The sequence below is a fragment of the Dama dama genome, chromosome 33 (genome assembly GCF_033118175.1).
Source record: "Dama dama isolate Ldn47 chromosome 33, ASM3311817v1, whole genome shotgun sequence".
Classification (NCBI taxonomy): domain Eukaryota; kingdom Metazoa; phylum Chordata; class Mammalia; order Artiodactyla; family Cervidae; genus Dama; species Dama dama.
The window spans coordinates 77203652-77216061 of record NC_083713.1 but is presented as its reverse complement, the minus strand read 5'-3'; positions in this window follow the sequence as shown (position 1 = coordinate 77216061).

Here is a 12410-nt window from a genome sequence, read left to right as displayed (position 1 = left end):
GCTTACTTTTTATTAAATTATTAAGTTATTTATAAACTACTTTGTTAACAACTTCATTATGTATGAATTAAGCTTTTATTTTTTCCCAAAACTATTAACTGCATGCTCATAAGCACTGGAGAATCTACTTGATGCTTGGGATAATGTAATAAACAAATAAAATTTCCATTTTGAGTAGCTTAAGGAACTAATAGCTACTTATAGAACAAGGTGATGATAGTTCTCAGGAAGGTCACAAAGCTTTTTTGGGAGATGACAGAGGTGATTTCTTCAAGAAGCTGAAATCTAAGCTATGAACTAAAGTATGAATGAGAAAAAGAGGGCAAATTCTTCATGCAGAGTCATGAGAAAAATGCTCCAAAGGATGACACAGGATGAGCAAAGCCTCACATGACCAAATAAAGGACGGTGTAAACTGGAAAGTTCACCATGGTTGCATGATTGTGTAGAAAGAGGAGAGGGCAGAGGAAAAAGGGTCTAGATTTAAAAATGCTCTTTGTGATCCCTTCTGGAAGGTTTTGATGACTACATGATGTCTGGCTACCCCACCAGCTTGTGACTCACGAAGAAGTTTGACAGTTAACTTGAAGCTCCCATTTATGTATTCATACCAATGTGGAACAGGTTTTCCTGGTGCTTCAGATGGTAAGAATCCACCTGCAATGCAGAAGACCTGGGTTGCATCCCTGGCCGGGAAGATTCCCTAGAAAAGGGAATGGCTGCCCATTCCAGTATTTTTTTTTTTTTTTTGTCATTCCAGTATTTTTGCCTGGAGAATTCGATGGACCGAGGAGCCTGGCGGGCTACTGACAGTCCATGAGGTCGCAAAAAAGTTGGACACAACTCTGCAGCTAGCATTTTCACTTTCACTTTACCAGTAAGGAACAAATTTGCAGCAAAAATATAAATGAGAGCATTGATCAGGTGAAAAATGCATGCACTATACTTAAGATAATATTTTAATTCTTTCTCTCTCTTTTTTTGGGGGGGGGTATTTTAATTCTTTATAAAGGAGATTAGTTACCATTTTCAATTAATGTGCTATTCCCATGGCTTGGATCTTGAGTCACATAAAGCATGAATGAAGTTCCTGGTATTTCAGAACTGAGCAGCAATGGAGCAAGTGACACTGAAATGGCATTTATTTAACTCTTTCAAGGCAGTGTGAAGAACTGGGAGGTACATGAACTTCAGAATAGAGGGGCTAGGGTTATAGGTCAATTAAATCTTGATAAAACTGGGGGAAATGTCTTGGGGTTCAGTCCTATCCTTCCACTTGCAAAGTATGTTACTTTGGGAATTTTCAAAAATTGTTTTAAGTTGATATGTTGTAGTTTTCATTTTGATTCAGTTCTCTCTCTCTCTCTCTCTATGTATATATATATGTGTGTGTGTGTGTGTGTGTGTGTGTGTGTGTGTGTGTGTGTGTGTGTCCACATGAGAGGCAAAGACTCCACCTCCAATGCAGGAGCTGCAAGTTTGATCCCTGGGTCAGGAAGACCCCCTGGAGGAGGAATGGCCACCCACTCCAGTATTCCTGCCTGGGAAATCCCATGGACAGAGGAGCCTGGACAGATACAGTCTATGGAGTTGCAGAAGAGTTAGACACAGCTTAGAAACTAAACAACAACCGTGTGAGATCTTATTTCCCCAACAGGGATAAAACGTGTGCCCCTGCAGTGGAAATGCAGAGTTTTAACCACTGGATTTCCAGAGAACTTCCAGTTTGGGATTTTTTTTTCTTGAAATTTCACTTTTCCACCCTCCAAATTGTTCTCTTCAGAAGCAGAACTTTCAAAACAGCTCTCATTCCCTCTCTTGTTGTTTTGAAAACTGACATTACAAAAAGTCTAGTTTTCTCTCTGAAGCTGTTTTTCCTTACCTGCTGGGTGGTGGGAGAAAAGTTTGCTTAGTGTATTGACATTTGAGTTTGCAAAGGGGAAAAAATGAATGCAGCATACATGATTAATATTAATAATAATAATAAAAGCTCCCAGAAAGGTTTCCCACTAATCTTTTATTATTCAGGCTCTGGTGCATAATGAACATTCTGAATATTTAATAACTGAAAGAAAGAAAAGCCAACTGAACATCTTGAGCTGTCATATATATGCATGAGAAAGCTCCTTATCCCACGAAGAGAGAGAACAGACTGGATCTGTCAACGGTAAAATATGACATTTTTACACCCCTAGTCAAATGTCACTACAGATTGCAAGTGACATCTTATAACCAAGAACAACTTCCTATAGAATATGAAAAATATAAGGGCTTCTTCCCTTGCTAAGAATTTTTATTGAAAGGTCATTATAGTGCATATAAAATCCCACTGAAGCTGCTTAATGCAATTTCTATTTTCACTCCACTATCATCAGGTGGTGAGTGTGGGCTTGGTCTAATTAAAAAGCAGATTGTAATTTGCATATGCAGAGACACTGGAAAAGCAGATAAGTGAGGATTTGCTTGGGGCGAAATGGTTGATCAAGCAAGAAATAATGGGGAAATGATGGAATGAAAATTTCTAGGCCTTTGCCCTTTGAAGAAATTTTGTTTTCTTCTTTATTCCTCTTCCTTTCTTTCTAGATATTCACAGCAAGGTATCAGCATCTCCTTAGGGCAAAGGTACGTTCCTCCAAAGCACATAAAGACTTTATGAGGTACAAAGTTTTCTTAAGACAATAAGATTTTTCCAATTCAATTCACCCTGGAAATAAAATTAGTTTGGTGTATTGTGTGAATTTTGACTTTTTTCTTTCTTTTTATATTCCACATTTTGAATATAACAACAGAGACTAAGAGAATATTTGGGGGAAGAGAATAGAACCCCAAAGCAATTGTTGGAGAATGAAGAAAGTACCATAACAAAAGGTAGCCTTTATTTTTATTGGATAAGCTGTTATACTACAATTTTCCTCTTTATTTGTAAACTGTCACACTGTCAGATGAGTTCTTATTGTTATATCTTCTTTGCTTCCACTGTGCTCTTATTCCTACCTTAGAAAACAATAAAATTGTTTTCAGTATTGTTTCCATTTTTGTCTTCATTAATGTTTATCTATTTATATTTGGCATAATGAAGTTTTCACTAAAAGATTGACAAGCCCTGAAATCAAGGTTAGAAATCCTCTAAAAACTTACTGCCAAGGGGGGTTTTCCAATTGTGCCTAAGTTCACATAACCACTGGGTGTTGAGAAAAACTTCTGTTTATCAATGTGTTGGGTTATGCGTTAAGCTATCGTGATGGAGACTCAAAACAGCTAAGACTAAAGATTAGGCATAGCAGTCCCAGACTAGTGCAGTGGTTCATCGGTGTCAGTGAGCCAGGCTCCTACCATCATGTGACTTCAGCGTCTGAAATTTCCTTAATCCTATGGTTCAGGATGACTCATCATTGTTTCTCTAGTCCTCTATGAAAGCAGAGGAATAAAAGAGGGAGAGCTCACCTGTTTTCATTCAAGAACACTAGAAGCTACCTATCTAGTGTCCGCATATCTTACCAGTAATCACACGGCACACCAAGCCACAGTGAAGTTGGAAAATGTAGTATGTATACTTGTGGCAACATTTGGGAAATCTATTATTATGAAGAAGGAGGATTGAATATCTGAGGGTGATCTGTTTTCTTTCTTTGTTCATTGATCCATTCTCTATGAGTTCTAAGACACCATGACGCAGAGAATGTAGCAATAAGCAATGAAATATTACATAATATATGTGGAGCTTGAAATGCTGCTCCATGACTAACACACAGAGGCTATGGAACTGTTCTTAGGGAATTTCAAGACACTGTGATGCAAAGAACAGTTACACAACCTCTGTAATCAGCCATGGAGCAACATTTCAAGCTCCAAATATAGTACGTAATATTTAGTTTTAAAAAAGTCTTAGTTTGAATCCCCCACCCGCCCATAAAAAAAGACTGAGTAAGGATTTGAGTGATGTAGTTCATTACAAAATGATCCAGAAGGCATTATGAGAATATGAGGAAGTCGGGCAGGGAGATTATAAAAGCCAGTAAGTCACCACAGTGGATAATCAGGGTCTGATTCTTATTGGGGACTTTCTGAAAAGCTGTGTACTCTAAACCCTCAATTTGTCCAATAAAGAACAAGGAACGTAGGGTCATTACATATTCCTCAAATTCCTTTCCTCATTGGTTGAGGTTTGCTCCTGGGAGCTAACTATTAAACAGTGTCCTGCCCGGTGTATGAGCCAAACACCCTGGGCTGGCCAAAGAACGCCATACTGAGACCCTGACGGAGCTGTGTGCATGCATATGCAGGGAACCTGGGAAAAAAGGCTGACGAATTATGAGCAGGGCACCAGCAGTGATTGCTAGAACCCTGTAAGATACCATACCTCCATTTTCCAAGTAAGGACATTTGATGCTCCTAGAGGTCTTGAACACCTGCAATGCGGGGGAACTGGGTTCAGTCCCTGGCTTGGGAAGATCGCCTGGAGGAAGGCATGGCAACCCACTCCAGTATTTTTGCCTGGAGAATCCCATGGACAGAGGAGTCTGGTGGGCTGCAGTCCCTGGTGTCACAAAGAATCGGACACAGCTGAGCAACGAAGCACAGCACAGAGTTTCTGAATCTTGCCTTGTTAGTGTCCCTGTAAGACTTCTAACCCTTTCCAATTGACTACATAGCCTATGCTTTATACGACTGATCAACTAGAGAATTCAAAGACTTTCACTGTAAAATCTCTGCTCTTTTCTCAGAATTTTGATCCTTCAATATGACTGTGCTGTAATTCTTGTCTAAGTTTCTCCATTGATCCCAAGATGCTATTCAGTCTTCTTTTCACCCCAAAGCATCTTCCAGTCCTTCTAAAGCAGCTCGGACTCCACTTCTTCCATTTCCAGAGTCTGTTGGTGGTAATTGCTGCCAAGAAACAATTAGTTAAAAATGTAGCATTGAGTTGGTTGCTTGCATTTCTTATCCTCTATGAATCTGTACTCTGTCAAGGGAAGGACCAGTTTGACCTAGAGGAGGCTTAATATACTTTTGGTGCTGGATTTTCTCTGAATTTCTGTTTATAAGCAGAGAATGGTAATTGTCTCCACCTTGGGGAGCATCCCTCTTAAAGCAATTGAAGCAGTTTGGATTTTATTTTTTCAGAATGACAGAATGAAGTATGTGCATTCTGTGTGCATGTGTGTGTTTCTGTATCCACTTCTAGACTAAATGAAATGTATTGGTCTGTTCCCATAATCTTTTTTTTTTTTTCCCCATTCAATATATGATGTTACACAGAAGTAACTGAAAGATCAAAGAGAGAACAAAATTTAAACTTTTTTCCAACCAATTAATTTTACCTTTTCTGCCTTTCCCAAGAGACTGCTACAAAATTAGAGGAGGAAAATCTTTGCAAATAAGATAAAATATTATAATATTCCTTCCTTCTTAAACAGAAAAAATAAAACATATTGAAGGCTTGCTTGATGACTCAGCTACATGGTTATTTAACATCACATTCTCTGTAATTCTCTCTCTCTCCCAACGCATCTCTCTTCCTCTCTCCAGTACAATCTGCCTGGAATGTGTCCATTGTATTGTCGCCCATGCCCCCTAGCTTCAGCCAAGCCCCTGGGCAACTTGGTTGGTTTGTCACATCCTCTGGGCTGTGCTTCCAACCCCCAGCATCACGTTCATAGGCTTACACTTTATTTCAACAGTATTCATCCCAATTTTAAGCTTATAGTTGTATAAATAATTTAACTAAAAAAAAAAAAGCAGAATAATAGAGTGGGTTGCCATGCCCTCCTCCAGGGGATCTTCCCAACCCAGGGAACGAACTCTCTTCTCTTACATCTCCTATATTGTCAGGCAGTTTCTTTATTGTTAGTTCCACCATATCTTCATAATCTTACCTTATTTAATGATTTAAATAATGGCTTCACATTGACATTGGGTGATGGCACTGATGTAGTGTTATAATTCTTCCTAAATGGCTGGATTTTTACTACTTTTTTTCCCCATTTTTGTGTATTATCTTGCAATTAGCAATATTTTATGTGCATAAAACTTTTAAAATTTTATTTATTTATTTAGATATATTCCTAGAAGCAGAGGTTTCTCTGTATACAGATATTTATGCCTCTTTTTAAAGTCCCATCACTTCATGGCCAATGAGTGGGGAAACAATGGAAACAGTGAGAAATTTTATTTTCTTGAGCTCCAAAATCATTGAGATGGTGACTGCAGCCATGAAATTAAAAGACCCTTGCTCCTTGGAAGAAAAGCTATGACAGACTCAGACAGCATGTTAAAAAGCAGAGACATTACTTTGCCAACAAAGGTCCATCTAGTCAAAGCTATGTTTTTTCCAGTAGCAGGTATGGATGTGAGAGTTGGACTATTATAAAGAAAGCTGAGCGCAGAAGAGTTGATGCTTTGGAACTGTGGTGTTGAAAAATACTCTTGAGAGTCCCTTGGACTGCAAGGAGATCAAACCAGTCAATCCTAAAGGAAATCATTTCAGTTCAGTTCAGTTGCTCAGTCATGTCTGACTGTTGCTGACCCCCATGGGCTACAGCATGCAAGTCTTCCCAGGTCCATCTCCAACTCCTGGGGCTTGCTCAAATTCATGTCCATCGAGTTGGTGATGACATCCAGCCATCTCATCCTCTGTCATCCGCTTCTCCTTCTACCTTCAATCCTTTCCCAGCATCAAGGTCTTTTCCAATGAGCTGGCTTTTCACATTGGGTAGCCAAAGTATTGGAGCTTCAGCATCAGTCCTTCCAATGAATATTCAGGACTGATTTCCTTTTGAACTTAAAAAGCATTTTAAAAGATGTGATTTTGAAGTTGAGACTCCAATACTTTGGCCACCTGATGTGAAGAGCTGACTCATTGGAAAAGACGCTGATGCTGGGAAAGATTGAAGACATGAGAAGGGGATGACAGAGGATGAGATAGTTAGATGGCATCACTGAGTCAAGGGACATGAGTTTGGGTAAACTCCACGAGTTGGTGATGGACAGGGATGCCTGGCGTTCTGCAGTTCATGGGGTCACAAAGAGTTGGACACTACTGAGCGACTGAACTGAACTGAAAAACATCTTTTTAAAATACTCCCTAAAAGCAATGTATCAGATTTTATTTCTCCCCACTATATAGGAGCCCCATTCTCTCTTTCCACTTCCAAGATAAATTAAACAACTTGGTCTGTATACCTTCACATTTTTCTCTATGTGTAGAAGCTTGAAAACATAAATATATATGAAAAGAAAGGTGTGTTTGTGCATTTCTCCTTTTCTTAATTTTTTTTTTTTTTGGTTCAGTCCTCTACCACATAAATTAAGGAAGATATAAAATATTGTTTGAAATAACTACTATTTCATTCAATAGATTCTCAAAATATATTTTTCTATCAATAGCTATTTTAGATTGTTTCCAAGTTTTCTTTTGTTTTTGCCAGCACAAATAATACTGGGTAGAACATTCTTGTACATAAACTGTACTTACCAATGCTTTCACTTCCAAACTCTCTAAAACGAGATTCACACAAGTGAGATAACTGAGTCAAAGGCTATCTGCCTGTAAATTTCAATAGATATTGTCAGATTTCTTTCAAAAAATACTATAAAATCCACCTCATCACTACATGTGATATAAATAAAAGCAATCATTTTCTGGTTTTGTGCCAAGCCTAATTGGTTGCTGATAACTTGATTTTTTTTTTTTTTTTTCTGACTTGCCAGCTTCCAAATTCTGCCAGTTTTTCTATGCATAATTTATCTTTTTCTCATGAATTTTAGGACCTGTTTTTGTAATTAATATACACCCTTTTATCTGTCATATGGATTGCAAAAATTTATTAAAAATGTATTGTTTATGTATATATATATATATTTTTTTTTTTTAAATTAGTTGATGCAGTAAGATATGCTGATGGCCATATCTCTATCATGGGTTTCAAGGCATTGCACAAATGGAAGTCTGCATGTCTATGTCTAAATTTCTATATCCTATGTCTAAATATTTGACAGTTATAAAGTATTACAAAATATGCTATTAAATAAAATATATCCAATCTCTGAAGAATATACCTACATGACTATATGGAAAGTCAATTTAAAATTTAATACATACATAATGGCGTAAGGACCCCTGGACCACATTACCATGAGGATGGCAGTGATTTCTATTTTCTGGAATTCTAACAGTCATCCTTTATCATTTTCATTATATATATATATTTTTGAAATTTTTGGAAGACAAACATTACCTACCAACAAGTAACAATGATTGATGAATTGTTCAGTGTTTTTACTTTCGTCTCTTTCTACACCCTTATGCCCTTTCTTTCTTATTTTTTCCTTCCATTTATCAGTTTCTTCTGAATAATGTTGAATAGAGATTGTGATAGTAGTGATTCTAGTATCTATTCTATTAAATAGTAGTTATCTAATATTTCCTACAAAGTTCTCAACCTTATAAGAAATCATTTTAAAGTGTTATGACTAATATGATGATTGCTATAGATTTCTGAGATAGACATTTGATCAAATTAAAAAGGCTGAAGATGTATTTATTTCCTAAAATTCTGAATGCTGAATGATTGCTTACTTTATCAAAAATTTTTTTGCAATTATTAGGATGATGGTAGAGTCCTGTTATTTTAATGTTCTACTGTGGTGTGTAACATTTCTGATTTTGAACATTCATTCACTCTTAAGATAATCATATACTTATATACACATGCCTTTATTTTTGAAAATTTCCATAAATATGTTTTTGAAGCATTTGTTAAGTTAGTTTAGTAAATATTTCTAAGCCTGGCATGTTTTGTGGCTTTTTAATTTGCTTTTAAAAGTGTTTTATTGTCCCTTTCCTGGATTTATTTTTGTCTGTCTGCCTTTAGTAACTGTGAACTCACTTCTTAATGTTGTAGTCTCTCTTAACACAAGTAGAAGTCATTGGTCTAGAGAGCATGGGGGAAATATTTTAAGTATGCAAAAATCCCACTTTATTTGTGACTCAGTCAATCTGAAATTTACACATTGTGTGTGTGTATAATAACCTCATCCATGGAACTATACTATGCTTTTCCTGTGTTAGCTGGAGCAGGAATTGTGACCAGTGACTAAGAACAGAAACTCGAGATTCATCTTGGCTCCACTCAGCCCTTGTCGTGTTTCTAAGGATACACACCCTCTGAGCACCATAGAGGGTTGTTTAGTTGACTCCTCAAGCTCTTGTTTTGTCGGTTTCTTTTTGTCTTCTCTGCATTGTTCAAGATGAGCTTTGCTTTGCAGCTAAACATCACTGCTCTGTCTTAGCGATGACCTTTCTTCATAAATCTAATAGAACATATCAATGCCAAAAAACAAATATTAATATTTAGGCTTTATGGATCAATTCATAAAACTGATTCTAAGTATTCCATTAGAAATAAAATGCATATTTTAGAAAAAGAGCACTAAGAAATTATTTTGGGGTCCTCAGAGATTTTTCTTGCTTACTCATATTCTCCATGTTTTTTCTTGCTGTTGTCCCAGGTAGCTTTTATTTTCTAGAGTTTATGATAAATTAAGCATTACATGGATGAAGGCGTACACTGACTGTCAAATAAAAACTTGCTGTTCAGTGTCTCAGTCATGTCTGATTCTTTCTGACCCCATGGATTACAGCACGCCAGGCTTCCCTGTCCATCAAGAACTACTGGAGCTTACTCAAAGCCATGCCCATCGAGTTGATGATGCCATCAAGCCATCTCATCCTCTGTTGTCCCCTTTTCCTCCTGCCTTCAATCTTCCAGCATCAGGGTCTTTTCCAATGAGTCACTTTTTCACATCAGGTGACCAAAGTATTGACCCTTCAGCTTCTGCATCAGTCCTTCCAATGAAAAATCAGGACTGATTTCCCTTAGGATAGACTGGTTTGATCTCCTTGCAGTCCGAGGACTCGCAAACTGTTCTCCAACACCACAGTTCAAAACCATCAATCCTTTGGGGCTCAGCTTTCTTTATGATCCAATACTCACATCCATATTTGACTACTGGAAAAACCATAGCTGTGAATAGAGGTACCTTTTTTGGGAAAGTAATGTCTCTACTTTTTAACATGCTGTCTAGGTTGGTCGTGGTTTTTTGTTTTTGTTTTTTTTCTTCCCAAGAAGCAAGTGTCTTTTAATTTCATGGCTGCAGTCACCACCTACAGTGATTTTGGAGGCCAAGAAGTAAATAAGTAAAACAAAGTCTTTCACTGTTTCCGTAGTTTCCCCACTTAATTGCTATGCAGTGATGGGACCAGATGCCATGATCTTAGTTTTATGAATGTTGAGTTTTAAGCCAACATTTTCACTCTCCTCTTTCACTTTCATCAAGAAGCTCTTTAGTTCCCCTTCACTTTCTGCCATAAGGGTGGTGTCATCTGCATATCTGAGGTTATTGGCACTTGTCCTGGCAATCTTGATTCCAGCTTGTGTTTCATCCAGCCCAATATTCCCAATGATGTAACCTACTTGTAAGTTAAATAAAAAGGGTGACATTATACAGCCCTGATGTACTGCTTTCCCAATTTTAAACCAGTTTGTCGTTCCATGTCTGTTTCTAAGTGTTGCTTCTAGACCTGTATACAGACTTCTCAGGAAGTAGGTAAGGTGGTCTGGTATTCCCATCTCTTGAAGAATTTTTCAGTTTGTTGTGATCTACACAGTCAAAGGCTTTAGTGTAGTCAATGAAGCAGAAGTAGATGTTATCCTGTAATTCTCTTGCTTTTTCTATGATCCAACAGATGTTGACAATTTGATCTCTTGTTCTTCTGCCTTTTCTAAATCCAACTTGAACATCTGGAAGTTCTTGGTTCAGGTACTGTGGTCACCTAGCTTGGAGGATTTTGAGCAGTACTTTGCTAGCATGTGAAATGAATGCAATTGTGCGGTAGTTTTAACATTCTTTGGCATTGCCTTTTTTGGGGATTGGAATGAACACTTTTCCAGTTCTGTGGTCACTGCTGAGTTTTTCAAATTTGCTGGCATATTGAGTGCTAGTCCCCTTATTTTATAGAAATTGTAAATATATTGAAAAGCATATTCATGAAATATTCTCTTTGAGGTAGAAATTCCTAATATTTAATTATATATAGCAATATCTTTGGATGGATAAAATGAATGCCTAGGAAAATGGCAGTGAACTAAGTTTTAGTCGATCTAGACTTGGTTTGCACTCCGTCTAAGTACAATTATGTATTGTAAAATTTGTAAATCCATTTTTATATCAAATTTTAAATAAAATAAACTTTCTAAATAGAAGTTTCAGGCACATAGATGAATAAGCATTTTCAACAATTCACTCCTTTTTCAAACTAACAATTAACAATTTGGAATATATTCTTTGACATTTTTGTGTAAACTGATATAACTGTTTAAAAATTAAGAGTTCTGTTTGTTGTTAGTTTTGACTTTTCTAATAAAGAGTCACATTATTAAATAATCTCATTGCTTAATTTTTCCTCTAATAATATACTAATGGAAATTTTACAAAGTAATAGTTATTGATAGGTCTAAACCTTGTTAGCTAAAAGACATTATAAAATTAAATATTCAAAAGACTTTTAAAATTTGTTGTTTGGTTTCACCACTCAAACAGTTTTTGCAACAAACTTACTCAAATATATGATTATATAGAGCATGTGGCATTTAGGATTGTCATATCAAAGTTTGTCATTATTATTATTTTATTTTTACTTTTCAGATACTGTGAGATAATCCCCAAAACATTGCGGCAGTTGACATTTCCACAAGCAATGGATGAGAGTAACAGTATTATCAGCAGATCCATGATCTGTCTAAATTGTTACAAGCATGGTGGATTTAAAATAATATAATTTTTAATTTTAGTTACTATTATGGAGATTTAATACCTTTATTAGTGATTTTGGTACCTTCAATCATCAACTGTCCTTCATGTGTTTGTCAACAATATTTTGACATGAAGAGGGTTGGCATTGCCCAGGGTAAGACAGTGCGTGCCGTCATCTTTTACACTTTCAATACAAATTCCTGCTGATTAATACTCTTTGATAATGATGATGGGAAAGGAAATGATTTTGCCATATCAGTAGCTATATTCCAAATACCAGATGCTATACTGGTATGCTGTGAACTGTAGCCCACCAGGCTCCTCTGTCCACGGGAACCTCCAGGCAAGAATACTGGAGTGGGATTGCCATTCCCTCCTTCAGGGGATTTTCCTGACCCAGGGATCAAACCCAGGTCTCCTATATTGTAGGCAGGTTCTTTACCATCTGTGCCACCAGGGAAGCTCACTTTATAGATTAGATAATACCTGACCCGTAGCATCACGAGACAACTAAACAAGAGGGAATTCTGACAGAATCTATTCTAAAACTATTCTAAATCTTTATACCAAACCAGCTAAGGAGTGTATTTACAGAC